The sequence below is a fragment of the Anomaloglossus baeobatrachus genome, unplaced genomic scaffold (assembly GCF_048569485.1).
Source record: "Anomaloglossus baeobatrachus isolate aAnoBae1 unplaced genomic scaffold, aAnoBae1.hap1 Scaffold_2783, whole genome shotgun sequence".
Lineage (NCBI taxonomy): Eukaryota > Metazoa > Chordata > Amphibia > Anura > Aromobatidae > Anomaloglossus > Anomaloglossus baeobatrachus.
Window position 1 is genome coordinate 1 of NW_027442267.1, and position 14,642 is coordinate 14,642.

The window sequence follows — 14,642 nt, forward strand, 5'->3', positions numbered from 1 at the left end:
TCCAATTCATTAAATCGGGCTAATATGAATCAGGTGAATTGAGTTCTGCTTTTGGAAACTGGGTTAAGAAGGGGTGCACCGTTCCTGGAGGTACTGCAATACCAGGTCAATGCGTGGAGTGGACAGAGCAAGCTCTTTTTCCATCTCCCTGTTCTAAAAATCCATTTAATATATGGTCCCCAGATAGGGGACGTATCAGATATTAAACTGATAAGAACAGATACTACACTTGATCTTAGCCAAAAGGCCGAGAAGCGATAACCAGAATTGGTTTGGGCCTCGAGTGGCACCCTGGCCTATGCCGGACACATCTTAGGGAGAGAGAGCGAGAGGGAGACAAACCCACGCCTACACAAGACATTTTGTCACCCAAGCCAACCCTTGAAAAGGCTGCTTTGCAGAGCAAAAACAAGAAGAATGGTGCGTTTTGCAGCCGCCGCCCACTGCAATGAATCTGAATAACTCCTCCTTTAGGGCGCAAGCAACTCCCCTCCCCCTTGCAGTCTTTCCAATTCACGATACAAAAAGACGGACAGGACAGGTTGCCTGACTTTCCGTCACTGCCACCCTTTGCCATCCTTACCCGTAGAAAGCCCTTTCATCATCCCCAAACCCTAATCTTTTCCCTTTCCTTCCCAGCCCCCAAACCCTGCCCTCTGTACCTTTCTCACCACCCGCTTCCCTTCTCCTGTCATCCCCCTACCACCCGGGAAAAAAAGAGATTGCCCCCTCCTTCCACTAGCCCACCCTCCCACCCAAAGAACAACTTCTTCTGCGCAGCTTGTTTTCTAGGCAGCAGCGCTATTGTGATGTCATCGGGGGGCATTGTGACAAGCCGCCAGTGTTCCGTCTCTTCATGTTGTGCACAGTTCAAACGGAAAATACATCAACAGGCAGACTACAGAAAAGCTTACTATCAAAGGTTAGAGGGGGGCTTTCTCAGAGGGCTTTTTACAGTTTTTCTATTCCCAATTAGCCGTTTAAGTGTACTTATTGAAAGTAGTAATTCTTTCATAGGCCGCCCTTTCTTAGTATTTGACGTTCCTTATATTGCGGTATGAGGCTTCGCAGTAGGTTGCAAACATTCATCACCCATGACTGTCCCCAATTGAGCTCAGAAGCTCAATGTCTATCATGACCTCTCTTTTAGAATGTCCAAGAGCAAGCAAACTATTCCTCCAGGAGAGGGCGCCAACAGACTACTAAAGAGATCATCATTACTCAAAGAAAACCCCAAAAACCAATGCATGATAGGAATAAACAGGTAACTTTCTTTGGAGTGGAAGCGGAGAGATCGCACCAGATGCCAATTCTAGATCTTATCACACCTGTGGTCACTGCAGCAGCAGGTGAATCCACTTTGTCCAAAAGGGATCTATTCCATTCAATTGCAAATGATCTAGATAAGACAGAGAACTGCAGCACGGGGACATAGCCGAGTTGGTCAGGTTGAGTGGTGATGAGTTTGCTATTTGGATGAATAAAGAAAGTCAAAAGTGTGAAAGATAAAAAACAAAAGGAGGAAGTGTGAAAAGTGAATGGGCCAAATTGAGGTGCATATGAAGACGTATGCTTTCTTCCAATTCATTAAATCGGGCTAATATGAATCAGGTGAATTGAGTTCTGCTTTTGGAAACTGGGTTAAGAAGGGGTGCACCGTTCCTGGAGGTACTGCAATACCAGGTCAATGCGTGGAGTGGACAGAGCAAGCTCTTTTTCCATCTCCCTGTTCTAAAAATCCATTTAATATATGGTCCCCAGATAGGGGACGTATCAGATATTAAACTGATAAGAACAGATACTACACTTGATCTTAGCCAAAAGGCCGAGAAGCGATAACCAGAATTGGTTTGGGCCTCGAGTGGCACCCTGGCCTATGCCGGACACATCTTAGGGAGAGAGAGCGAGAGGGAGACAAACCCACGCCTACACAAGACATTTTGTCACCCAAGCCAACCCTTGAAAAGGCTGCTTTGCAGAGCAAAAACAAGAAGAATGGTGCGTTTTGCAGCCGCCGCCCACTGCAATGAATCTGAATAACTCCTCCTTTAGGGCGCAAGCAACTCCCCTCCCCCTTGCAGTCTTTCCAATTCACGATACAAAAAGACGGACAGGACAGGTTGCCTGACTTTCCGTCACTGCCACCCTTTGCCATCCTTACCCGTAGAAAGCCCTTTCATCATCCCCAAACCCTAATCTTTTCCCTTTCCTTCCCAGCCCCCAAACCCTGCCCTCTGTACCTTTCTCACCACCCGCTTCCCTTCTCCTGTCATCCCCCTACCACCCGGGAAAAAAAGAGATTGCCCCCTCCTTCCACTAGCCCACCCTCCCACCCAAAGAACAACTTCTTCTGCGCAGCTTGTTTTCTAGGCAGCAGCGCTATTGTGATGTCATCGGGGGGCATTGTGACAAGCCGCCAGTGTTCCGTCTCTTCATGTTGTGCACAGTTCAAACGGAAAATACATCAACAGGCAGACTACAGAAAAGCTTACTATCAAAGGTTAGAGGGGGGCTTTCTCAGAGGGCTTTTTACAGTTTTTCTATTCCCAATTAGCCGTTTAAGTGTACTTATCGAAAGTAGTAATTCTTTCATAGGCCGCCCTTTCTTAGTATTTGACGTTCCTTATATTGCGGTATGAGGCTTCGCAGTAGGTTGCAAACATTCATCACCCATGACTGTCCCCAATTGAGCTCAGAAGCTCAATGTCTATCATGGCCTCTCTTTTAGAATGTCCAAGAGCAAGCAAACTATTCCTCCAGGAGAGGGCGCCAACAGACTACTAAAGAGATCATCATTACTCAAAGAAAACCCCAAAAACCAATGCATGATAGGAATAAACAGGTAACTTTCTTTGGAGTGGAAGCGGAGAGATCGCACCAGATGCCAATTCTAGATCTTATCACACCTGTGGTCACTGCAGCAGCAGGTGAATCCACTTTGTCCAAAAGGGATCTATTCCATTCAATTGCAAATGATCTAGATAAGACAGAGAACTGCAGCACGGGGACATAGCCGAGTTGGTCAGGTTGAGTGGTGATGAGTTTGCTATTTGGATGAATAAAGAAAGTCAAAAGTGTGAAAGATAAAAAACAAAAGGAGGAAGTGTGAAAAGTGAATGGGCCAAATTGAGGTGCATATGAAGACGTATGCTTTCTTCCAATTCATTAAATCGGGCTAATATGAATCAGGTGAATTGAGTTCTGCTTTTGGAAACTGGGTTAAGAAGGGGTGCACCGTTCCTGGAGGTACTGCAATACCAGGTCAATGCGTGGAGTGGACAGAGCAAGCTCTTTTTCCATCTCCCTGTTCTAAAAATCCATTTAATATATGGTCCCCAGATAGGGGACGTATCAGATATTAAACTGATAAGAACAGATACTACACTTGATCTTAGCCAAAAGGCCGAGAAGCGATAACCAGAATTGGTTTGGGCCTCGAGTGGCACCCTGGCCTATGCCGGACACATCTTAGGGAGAGAGAGCGAGAGGGAGACAAACCCACGCCTACACAAGACATTTTGTCACCCAAGCCAACCCTTGAAAAGGCTGCTTTGCAGAGCAAAAACAAGAAGAATGGTGCGTTTTGCAGCCGCCGCCCACTGCAATGAATCTGAATAACTCCTCCTTTAGGGCGCAAGCAACTCCCCTCCCCCTTGCAGTCTTTCCAATTCACGATACAAAAAGACGGACAGGACAGGTTGCCTGACTTTCCGTCACTGCCACCCTTTGCCATCCTTACCCGTAGAAAGCCCTTTCATCATCCCCAAACCCTAATCTTTTCCCTTTCCTTCCCAGCCCCCAAACCCTGCCCTCTGTACCTTTCTCACCACCCGCTTCCCTTCTCCTGTCATCCCCCTACCACCCGGGAAAAAAAGAGATTGCCCCCTCCTTCCACTAGCCCACCCTCCCACCCAAAGAACAACTTCTTCTGCGCAGCTTGTTTTCTAGGCAGCAGCGCTATTGTGATGTCATCGGGGGGCATTGTGACAAGCCGCCAGTGTTCCGTCTCTTCATGTTGTGCACAGTTCAAACGGAAAATACATCAACAGGCAGACTACAGAAAAGCTTACTATCAAAGGTTAGAGGGGGGCTTTCTCAGAGGGCTTTTTACAGTTTTTCTATTCCCAATTAGCCGTTTAAGTGTACTTATTGAAAGTAGTAATTCTTTCATAGGCCGCCCTTTCTTAGTATTTGACGTTCCTTATATTGCGGTATGAGGCTTCGCAGTAGGTTGCAAACATTCATCACCCATGACTGTCCCCAATTGAGCTCAGAAGCTCAATGTCTATCATGACCTCTCTTTTAGAATGTCCAAGAGCAAGCAAACTATTCCTCCAGGAGAGGGCGCCAACAGACTACTAAAGAGATCATCATTACTCAAAGAAAACCCCAAAAACCAATGCATGATAGGAATAAACAGGTAACTTTCTTTGGAGTGGAAGCGGAGAGATCGCACCAGATGCCAATTCTAGATCTTATCACACCTGTGGTCACTGCAGCAGCAGGTGAATCCACTTTGTCCAAAAGGGATCTATTCCATTCAATTGCAAATGATCTAGATAAGACAGAGAACTGCAGCACGGGGACATAGCCGAGTTGGTCAGGTTGAGTGGTGATGAGTTTGCTATTTGGATGAATAAAGAAAGTCAAAAGTGTGAAAGATAAAAAACAAAAGGAGGAAGTGTGAAAAGTGAATGGGCCAAATTGAGGTGCATATGAAGACGTATGCTTTCTTCCAATTCATTAAATCGGGCTAATATGAATCAGGTGAATTGAGTTCTGCTTTTGGAAACTGGGTTAAGAAGGGGTGCACCGTTCCTGGAGGTACTGCAATACCAGGTCAATGCGTGGAGTGGACAGAGCAAGCTCTTTTTCCATCTCCCTGTTCTAAAAATCCATTTAATATATGGTCCCCAGATAGGGGACGTATCAGATATTAAACTGATAAGAACAGATACTACACTTGATCTTAGCCAAAAGGCCGAGAAGCGATAACCAGAATTGGTTTGGGCCTCGAGTGGCACCCTGGCCTATGCCGGACACATCTTAGGGAGAGAGAGCGAGAGGGAGACAAACCCACGCCTACACAAGACATTTTGTCACCCAAGCCAACCCTTGAAAAGGCTGCTTTGCAGAGCAAAAACAAGAAGAATGGTGCGTTTTGCAGCCGCCGCCCACTGCAATGAATCTGAATAACTCCTCCTTTAGGGCGCAAGCAACTCCCCTCCCCCTTGCAGTCTTTCCAATTCACGATACAAAAAGACGGACAGGACAGGTTGCCTGACTTTCCGTCACTGCCACCCTTTGCCATCCTTACCCGTAGAAAGCCCTTTCATCATCCCCAAACCCTAATCTTTTCCCTTTCCTTCCCAGCCCCCAAACCCTGCCCTCTGTACCTTTCTCACCACCCGCTTCCCTTCTCCTGTCATCCCCCTACCACCCGGGAAAAAAAGAGATTGCCCCCTCCTTCCACTAGCCCACCCTCCCACCCAAAGAACAACTTCTTCTGCGCAGCTTGTTTTCTAGGCAGCAGCGCTATTGTGATGTCATCGGGGGGCATTGTGACAAGCCGCCAGTGTTCCGTCTCTTCATGTTGTGCACAGTTCAAACGGAAAATACATCAACAGGCAGACTACAGAAAAGCTTACTATCAAAGGTTAGAGGGGGGCTTTCTCAGAGGGCTTTTTACAGTTTTTCTATTCCCAATTAGCCGTTTAAGTGTACTTATTGAAAGTAGTAATTCTTTCATAGGCCGCCCTTTCTTAGTATTTGACGTTCCTTATATTGCGGTATGAGGCTTCGCAGTAGGTTGCAAACATTCATCACCCATGACTGTCCCCAATTGAGCTCAGAAGCTCAATGTCTATCATGACCTCTCTTTTAGAATGTCCAAGAGCAAGCAAACTATTCCTCCAGGAGAGGGCGCCAACAGACTACTAAAGAGATCATCATTACTCAAAGAAAACCCCAAAAACCAATGCATGATAGGAATAAACAGGTAACTTTCTTTGGAGTGGAAGCGGAGAGATCGCACCAGATGCCAATTCTAGATCTTATCACACCTGTGGTCACTGCAGCAGCAGGTGAATCCACTTTGTCCAAAAGGGATCTATTCCATTCAATTGCAAATGATCTAGATAAGACAGAGAACTGCAGCACGGGGACATAGCCGAGTTGGTCAGGTTGAGTGGTGATGAGTTTGCTATTTGGATGAATAAAGAAAGTCAAAAGTGTGAAAGATAAAAAACAAAAGGAGGAAGTGTGAAAAGTGAATGGGCCAAATTGAGGTGCATATGAAGACGTATGCTTTCTTCCAATTCATTAAATCGGGCTAATATGAATCAGGTGAATTGAGTTCTGCTTTTGGAAACTGGGTTAAGAAGGGGTGCACCGTTCCTGGAGGTACTGCAATACCAGGTCAATGCGTGGAGTGGACAGAGCAAGCTCTTTTTCCATCTCCCTGTTCTAAAAATCCATTTAATATATGGTCCCCAGATAGGGGACGTATCAGATATTAAACTGATAAGAACAGATACTACACTTGATCTTAGCCAAAAGGCCGAGAAGCGATAACCAGAATTGGTTTGGGCCTCGAGTGGCACCCTGGCCTATGCCGGACACATCTTAGGGAGAGAGAGCGAGAGGGAGACAAACCCACGCCTACACAAGACATTTTGTCACCCAAGCCAACCCTTGAAAAGGCTGCTTTGCAGAGCAAAAACAAGAAGAATGGTGCGTTTTGCAGCCGCCGCCCACTGCAATGAATCTGAATAACTCCTCCTTTAGGGCGCAAGCAACTCCCCTCCCCCTTGCAGTCTTTCCAATTCACGATACAAAAAGACGGACAGGACAGGTTGCCTGACTTTCCGTCACTGCCACCCTTTGCCATCCTTACCCGTAGAAAGCCCTTTCATCATCCCCAAACCCTAATCTTTTCCCTTTCCTTCCCAGCCCCCAAACCCTGCCCTCTGTACCTTTCTCACCACCCGCTTCCCTTCTCCTGTCATCCCCCTACCACCCGGGAAAAAAAGAGATTGCCCCCTCCTTCCACTAGCCCACCCTCCCACCCAAAGAACAACTTCTTCTGCGCAGCTTGTTTTCTAGGCAGCAGCGCTATTGTGATGTCATCGGGGGGCATTGTGACAAGCCGCCAGTGTTCCGTCTCTTCATGTTGTGCACAGTTCAAACGGAAAATACATCAACAGGCAGACTACAGAAAAGCTTACTATCAAAGGTTAGAGGGGGGCTTTCTCAGAGGGCTTTTTACAGTTTTTCTATTCCCAATTAGCCGTTTAAGTGTACTTATTGAAAGTAGTAATTCTTTCATAGGCCGCCCTTTCTTAGTATTTGACGTTCCTTATATTGCGGTATGAGGCTTCGCAGTAGGTTGCAAACATTCATCACCCATGACTGTCCCCAATTGAGCTCAGAAGCTCAATGTCTATCATGACCTCTCTTTTAGAATGTCCAAGAGCAAGCAAACTATTCCTCCAGGAGAGGGCGCCAACAGACTACTAAAGAGATCATCATTACTCAAAGAAAACCCCAAAAACCAATGCATGATAGGAATAAACAGGTAACTTTCTTTGGAGTGGAAGCGGAGAGATCGCACCAGATGCCAATTCTAGATCTTATCACACCTGTGGTCACTGCAGCAGCAGGTGAATCCACTTTGTCCAAAAGGGATCTATTCCATTCAATTGCAAATGATCTAGATAAGACAGAGAACTGCAGCACGGGGACATAGCCGAGTTGGTCAGGTTGAGTGGTGATGAGTTTGCTATTTGGATGAATAAAGAAAGTCAAAAGTGTGAAAGATAAAAAACAAAAGGAGGAAGTGTGAAAAGTGAATGGGCCAAATTGAGGTGCATATGAAGACGTATGCTTTCTTCCAATTCATTAAATCGGGCTAATATGAATCAGGTGAATTGAGTTCTGCTTTTGGAAACTGGGTTAAGAAGGGGTGCACCGTTCCTGGAGGTACTGCAATACCAGGTCAATGCGTGGAGTGGACAGAGCAAGCTCTTTTTCCATCTCCCTGTTCTAAAAATCCATTTAATATATGGTCCCCAGATAGGGGACGTATCAGATATTAAACTGATAAGAACAGATACTACACTTGATCTTAGCCAAAAGGCCGAGAAGCGATAACCAGAATTGGTTTGGGCCTCGAGTGGCACCCTGGCCTATGCCGGACACATCTTAGGGAGAGAGAGCGAGAGGGAGACAAACCCACGCCTACACAAGACATTTTGTCACCCAAGCCAACCCTTGAAAAGGCTGCTTTGCAGAGCAAAAACAAGAAGAATGGTGCGTTTTGCAGCCGCCGCCCACTGCAATGAATCTGAATAACTCCTCCTTTAGGGCGCAAGCAACTCCCCTCCCCCTTGCAGTCTTTCCAATTCACGATACAAAAAGACGGACAGGACAGGTTGCCTGACTTTCCGTCACTGCCACCCTTTGCCATCCTTACCCGTAGAAAGCCCTTTCATCATCCCCAAACCCTAATCTTTTCCCTTTCCTTCCCAGCCCCCAAACCCTGCCCTCTGTACCTTTCTCACCACCCGCTTCCCTTCTCCTGTCATCCCCCTACCACCCGGGAAAAAAAGAGATTGCCCCCTCCTTCCACTAGCCCACCCTCCCACCCAAAGAACAACTTCTTCTGCGCAGCTTGTTTTCTAGGCAGCAGCGCTATTGTGATGTCATCGGGGGGCATTGTGACAAGCCGCCAGTGTTCCGTCTCTTCATGTTGTGCACAGTTCAAACGGAAAATACATCAACAGGCAGACTACAGAAAAGCTTACTATCAAAGGTTAGAGGGGGGCTTTCTCAGAGGGCTTTTTACAGTTTTTCTATTCCCAATTAGCCGTTTAAGTGTACTTATTGAAAGTAGTAATTCTTTCATAGGCCGCCCTTTCTTAGTATTTGACGTTCCTTATATTGCGGTATGAGGCTTCGCAGTAGGTTGCAAACATTCATCACCCATGACTGTCCCCAATTGAGCTCAGAAGCTCAATGTCTATCATGACCTCTCTTTTAGAATGTCCAAGAGCAAGCAAACTATTCCTCCAGGAGAGGGCGCCAACAGACTACTAAAGAGATCATCATTACTCAAAGAAAACCCCAAAAACCAATGCATGATAGGAATAAACAGGTAACTTTCTTTGGAGTGGAAGCGGAGAGATCGCACCAGATGCCAATTCTAGATCTTATCACACCTGTGGTCACTGCAGCAGCAGGTGAATCCACTTTGTCCAAAAGGGATCTATTCCATTCAATTGCAAATGATCTAGATAAGACAGAGAACTGCAGCACGGGGACATAGCCGAGTTGGTCAGGTTGAGTGGTGATGAGTTTGCTATTTGGATGAATAAAGAAAGTCAAAAGTGTGAAAGATAAAAAACAAAAGGAGGAAGTGTGAAAAGTGAATGGGCCAAATTGAGGTGCATATGAAGACGTATGCTTTCTTCCAATTCATTAAATCGGGCTAATATGAATCAGGTGAATTGAGTTCTGCTTTTGGAAACTGGGTTAAGAAGGGGTGCACCGTTCCTGGAGGTACTGCAATACCAGGTCAATGCGTGGAGTGGACAGAGCAAGCTCTTTTTCCATCTCCCTGTTCTAAAAATCCATTTAATATATGGTCCCCAGATAGGGGACGTATCAGATATTAAACTGATAAGAACAGATACTACACTTGATCTTAGCCAAAAGGCCGAGAAGCGATAACCAGAATTGGTTTGGGCCTCGAGTGGCACCCTGGCCTATGCCGGACACATCTTAGGGAGAGAGAGCGAGAGGGAGACAAACCCACGCCTACACAAGACATTTTGTCACCCAAGCCAACCCTTGAAAAGGCTGCTTTGCAGAGCAAAAACAAGAAGAATGGTGCGTTTTGCAGCCGCCGCCCACTGCAATGAATCTGAATAACTCCTCCTTTAGGGCGCAAGCAACTCCCCTCCCCCTTGCAGTCTTTCCAATTCACGATACAAAAAGACGGACAGGACAGGTTGCCTGACTTTCCGTCACTGCCACCCTTTGCCATCCTTACCCGTAGAAAGCCCTTTCATCATCCCCAAACCCTAATCTTTTCCCTTTCCTTCCCAGCCCCCAAACCCTGCCCTCTGTACCTTTCTCACCACCCGCTTCCCTTCTCCTGTCATCCCCCTACCACCCGGGAAAAAAAGAGATTGCCCCCTCCTTCCACTAGCCCACCCTCCCACCCAAAGAACAACTTCTTCTGCGCAGCTTGTTTTCTAGGCAGCAGCGCTATTGTGATGTCATCGGGGGGCATTGTGACAAGCCGCCAGTGTTCCGTCTCTTCATGTTGTGCACAGTTCAAACGGAAAATACATCAACAGGCAGACTACAGAAAAGCTTACTATCAAAGGTTAGAGGGGGGCTTTCTCAGAGGGCTTTTTACAGTTTTTCTATTCCCAATTAGCCGTTTAAGTGTACTTATTGAAAGTAGTAATTCTTTCATAGGCCGCCCTTTCTTAGTATTTGACGTTCCTTATATTGCGGTATGAGGCTTCGCAGTAGGTTGCAAACATTCATCACCCATGACTGTCCCCAATTGAGCTCAGAAGCTCAATGTCTATCATGACCTCTCTTTTAGAATGTCCAAGAGCAAGCAAACTATTCCTCCAGGAGAGGGCGCCAACAGACTACTAAAGAGATCATCATTACTCAAAGAAAACCCCAAAAACCAATGCATGATAGGAATAAACAGGTAACTTTCTTTGGAGTGGAAGCGGAGAGATCGCACCAGATGCCAATTCTAGATCTTATCACACCTGTGGTCACTGCAGCAGCAGGTGAATCCACTTTGTCCAAAAGGGATCTATTCCATTCAATTGCAAATGATCTAGATAAGACAGAGAACTGCAGCACGGGGACATAGCCGAGTTGGTCAGGTTGAGTGGTGATGAGTTTGCTATTTGGATGAATAAAGAAAGTCAAAAGTGTGAAAGATAAAAAACAAAAGGAGGAAGTGTGAAAAGTGAATGGGCCAAATTGAGGTGCATATGAAGACGTATGCTTTCTTCCAATTCATTAAATCGGGCTAATATGAATCAGGTGAATTGAGTTCTGCTTTTGGAAACTGGGTTAAGAAGGGGTGCACCGTTCCTGGAGGTAATGCAATACCAGGTCAATGCGTGGAGTGGACAGAGCAAGCTCTTTTTCCATCTCCCTGTTCTAAAAATCCATTTAATATATGGTCCCCAGATAGGGGACGTATCAGATATTAAACTGATAAGAACAGATACTACACTTGATCTTAGCCAAAAGGCCGAGAAGCGATAACCAGAATTGGTTTGGGCCTCGAGTGGCACCCTGGCCTATGCCGGACACATCTTAGGGAGAGAGAGCGAGAGGGAGACAAACCCACGCCTACACAAGACATTTTGTCACCCAAGCCAACCCTTGAAAAGGCTGCTTTGCAGAGCAAAAACAAGAAGAATGGTGCGTTTTGCAGCCGCCGCCCACTGCAATGAATCTGAATAACTCCTCCTTTAGGGCGCAAGCAACTCCCCTCCCCCTTGCAGTCTTTCCAATTCACGATACAAAAAGACGGACAGGACAGGTTGCCTGACTTTCCGTCACTGCCACCCTTTGCCATCCTTACCCGTAGAAAGCCCTTTCATCATCCCCAAACCCTAATCTTTTCCCTTTCCTTCCCAGCCCCCAAACCCTGCCCTCTGTACCTTTCTCACCACCCGCTTCCCTTCTCCTGTCATCCCCCTACCACCCGGGAAAAAAAGAGATTGCCCCCTCCTTCCACTAGCCCACCCTCCCACCCAAAGAACAACTTCTTCTGCGCAGCTTGTTTTCTAGGCAGCAGCGCTATTGTGATGTCATCGGGGGGCATTGTGACAAGCCGCCAGTGTTCCGTCTCTTCATGTTGTGCACAGTTCAAACGGAAAATACATCAACAGGCAGACTACAGAAAAGCTTACTATCAAAGGTTAGAGGGGGGCTTTCTCAGAGGGCTTTTTACAGTTTTTCTATTCCCAATTAGCCGTTTAAGTGTACTTATTGAAAGTAGTAATTCTTTCATAGGCCGCCCTTTCTTAGTATTTGACGTTCCTTATATTGCGGTATGAGGCTTCGCAGTAGGTTGCAAACATTCATCACCCATGACTGTCCCCAATTGAGCTCAGAAGCTCAATGTCTATCATGACCTCTCTTTTAGAATGTCCAAGAGCAAGCAAACTATTCCTCCAGGAGAGGGCGCCAACAGACTACTAAAGAGATCATCATTACTCAAAGAAAACCCCAAAAACCAATGCATGATAGGAATAAACAGGTAACTTTCTTTGGAGTGGAAGCGGAGAGATCGCACCAGATGCCAATTCTAGATCTTATCACACCTGTGGTCACTGCAGCAGCAGGTGAATCCACTTTGTCCAAAAGGGATCTATTCCATTCAATTGCAAATGATCTAGATAAGACAGAGAACTGCAGCACGGGGACATAGCCGAGTTGGTCAGGTTGAGTGGTGATGAGTTTGCTATTTGGATGAATAAAGAAAGTCAAAAGTGTGAAAGATAAAAAACAAAAGGAGGAAGTGTGAAAAGTGAATGGGCCAAATTGAGGTGCATATGAAGACGTATGCTTTCTTCCAATTCATTAAATCGGGCTAATATGAATCAGGTGAATTGAGTTCTGCTTTTGGAAACTGGGTTAAGAAGGGGTGCACCGTTCCTGGAGGTACTGCAATACCAGGTCAATGCGTGGAGTGGACAGAGCAAGCTCTTTTTCCATCTCCCTGTTCTAAAAATCCATTTAATATATGGTCCCCAGATAGGGGACGTATCAGATATTAAACTGATAAGAACAGATACTACACTTGATCTTAGCCAAAAGGCCGAGAAGCGATAACCAGAATTGGTTTGGGCCTCGAGTGGCACCCTGGCCTATGCCGGACACATCTTAGGGAGAGAGAGCGAGAGGGAGACAAACCCACGCCTACACAAGACATTTTGTCACCCAAGCCAACCCTTGAAAAGGCTGCTTTGCAGAGCAAAAACAAGAAGAATGGTGCGTTTTGCAGCCGCCGCCCACTGCAATGAATCTGAATAACTCCTCCTTTAGGGCGCAAGCAACTCCCCTCCCCCTTGCAGTCTTTCCAATTCACGATACAAAAAGACGGACAGGACAGGTTGCCTGACTTTCCGTCACTGCCACCCTTTGCCATCCTTACCCGTAGAAAGCCCTTTCATCATCCCCAAACCCTAATCTTTTCCCTTTCCTTCCCAGCCCCCAAACCCTGCCCTCTGTACCTTTCTCACCACCCGCTTCCCTTCTCCTGTCATCCCCCTACCACCCGGGAAAAAAAGAGATTGCCCCCTCCTTCCACTAGCCCACCCTCCCACCCAAAGAACAACTTCTTCTGCGCAGCTTGTTTTCTAGGCAGCAGCGCTATTGTGATGTCATCGGGGGGCATTGTGACAAGCCGCCAGTGTTCCGTCTCTTCATGTTGTGCACAGTTCAAACGGAAAATACATCAACAGGCAGACTACAGAAAAGCTTACTATCAAAGGTTAGAGGGGGGCTTTCTCAGAGGGCTTTTTACAGTTTTTCTATTCCCAATTAGCCGTTTAAGTGTACTTATTGAAAGTAGTAATTCTTTCATAGGCCGCCCTTTCTTAGTATTTGACGTTCCTTATATTGCGGTATGAGGCTTCGCAGTAGGTTGCAAACATTCATCACCCATGACTGTCCCCAATTGAGCTCAGAAGCTCAATGTCTATCATGACCTCTCTTTTAGAATGTCCAAGAGCAAGCAAACTATTCCTCCAGGAGAGGGCGCCAACAGACTACTAAAGAGATCATCATTACTCAAAGAAAACCCCAAAAACCAATGCATGATAGGAATAAACAGGTAACTTTCTTTGGAGTGGAAGCGGAGAGATCGCACCAGATGCCAATTCTAGATCTTATCACACCTGTGGTCACTGCAGCAGCAGGTGAATCCACTTTGTCCAAAAGGGATCTATTCCATTCAATTGCAAATGATCTAGATAAGACAGAGAACTGCAGCACGGGGACATAGCCGAGTTGGTCAGGTTGAGTGGTGATGAGTTTGCTATTTGGATGAATAAAGAAAGTCAAAAGTGTGAAAGATAAAAAACAAAAGGAGGAAGTGTGAAAAGTGAATGGGCCAAATTGAGGTGCATATGAAGACGTATGCTTTCTTCCAATTCATTAAATCGGGCTAATATGAATCAGGTGAATTGAGTTCTGCTTTTGGAAACTGGGTTAAGAAGGGGTGCACCGTTCCTGGAGGTACTGCAATACCAGGTCAATGCGTGGAGTGGACAGAGCAAGCTCTTTTTCCATCTCCCTGTTCTAAAAATCCATTTAATATATGGTCCCCAGATAGGGGACGTATCAGATATTAAACTGATAAGAACAGATACTACACTTGATCTTAGCCAAAAGGCCGAGAAGCGATAACCAGAATTGGTTTGGGCCTCGAGTGGCACCCTGGCCTATGCCGGACACATCTTAGGGAGAGAGAGCGAGAGGGAGACAAACCCACGCCTACACAAGACATTTTGTCACCCAAGCCAACCCTTGAAAAGGCTGCTTTGCAGAGCAAAAACAAGAAGAATGGTGCGTTTTGCAGCCGCCGC

The 14,642-nt window shown here is 46.3% G+C and overlaps 10 non-coding genes across 10 annotated transcripts; all 10 read right to left on the reverse strand.

The window, feature by feature from the left end:
- Positions 1-68: 68 nt before the first annotated feature.
- LOC142265921 (U2 spliceosomal RNA) lies at positions 69-259 on the reverse strand. The gene has a single exon (XR_012732124.1). It is a non-coding gene; the product is annotated as a U2 spliceosomal RNA (small nuclear RNA).
- A 1,387-nt stretch (positions 260-1,646) lies between these two features.
- Positions 1,647-1,837, reverse strand: LOC142265933 (U2 spliceosomal RNA). The gene has a single exon (XR_012732135.1). It is a non-coding gene; the product is annotated as a U2 spliceosomal RNA (small nuclear RNA).
- A 1,387-nt stretch (positions 1,838-3,224) lies between these two features.
- On the reverse strand, positions 3,225-3,415 carry LOC142265945 (U2 spliceosomal RNA). The gene has a single exon (XR_012732146.1). It is a non-coding gene; the product is annotated as a U2 spliceosomal RNA (small nuclear RNA).
- A 1,387-nt stretch (positions 3,416-4,802) lies between these two features.
- LOC142265851 (U2 spliceosomal RNA) lies at positions 4,803-4,993 on the reverse strand. The gene has a single exon (XR_012732064.1). It is a non-coding gene; the product is annotated as a U2 spliceosomal RNA (small nuclear RNA).
- Positions 4,994-6,380: 1,387 nt separating this feature from the next.
- Positions 6,381-6,571, reverse strand: LOC142265863 (U2 spliceosomal RNA). Its single transcript, XR_012732075.1, has one exon. It is a non-coding gene; the product is annotated as a U2 spliceosomal RNA (small nuclear RNA).
- Positions 6,572-7,958: 1,387 nt separating this feature from the next.
- On the reverse strand, positions 7,959-8,149 carry LOC142265875 (U2 spliceosomal RNA). The gene has a single exon (XR_012732086.1). It is a non-coding gene; the product is annotated as a U2 spliceosomal RNA (small nuclear RNA).
- A 1,387-nt stretch (positions 8,150-9,536) lies between these two features.
- On the reverse strand, positions 9,537-9,727 carry LOC142265888 (U2 spliceosomal RNA). Its single transcript, XR_012732097.1, has one exon. It is a non-coding gene; the product is annotated as a U2 spliceosomal RNA (small nuclear RNA).
- Positions 9,728-11,114: 1,387 nt separating this feature from the next.
- Positions 11,115-11,305, reverse strand: LOC142265908 (U2 spliceosomal RNA). The gene has a single exon (XR_012732113.1). It is a non-coding gene; the product is annotated as a U2 spliceosomal RNA (small nuclear RNA).
- A 1,387-nt stretch (positions 11,306-12,692) lies between these two features.
- On the reverse strand, positions 12,693-12,883 carry LOC142265900 (U2 spliceosomal RNA). Its single transcript, XR_012732107.1, has one exon. It is a non-coding gene; the product is annotated as a U2 spliceosomal RNA (small nuclear RNA).
- Positions 12,884-14,270: 1,387 nt separating this feature from the next.
- On the reverse strand, positions 14,271-14,461 carry LOC142265903 (U2 spliceosomal RNA). Its single transcript, XR_012732108.1, has one exon. It is a non-coding gene; the product is annotated as a U2 spliceosomal RNA (small nuclear RNA).
- Positions 14,462-14,642: the final 181 nt, after the last annotated feature.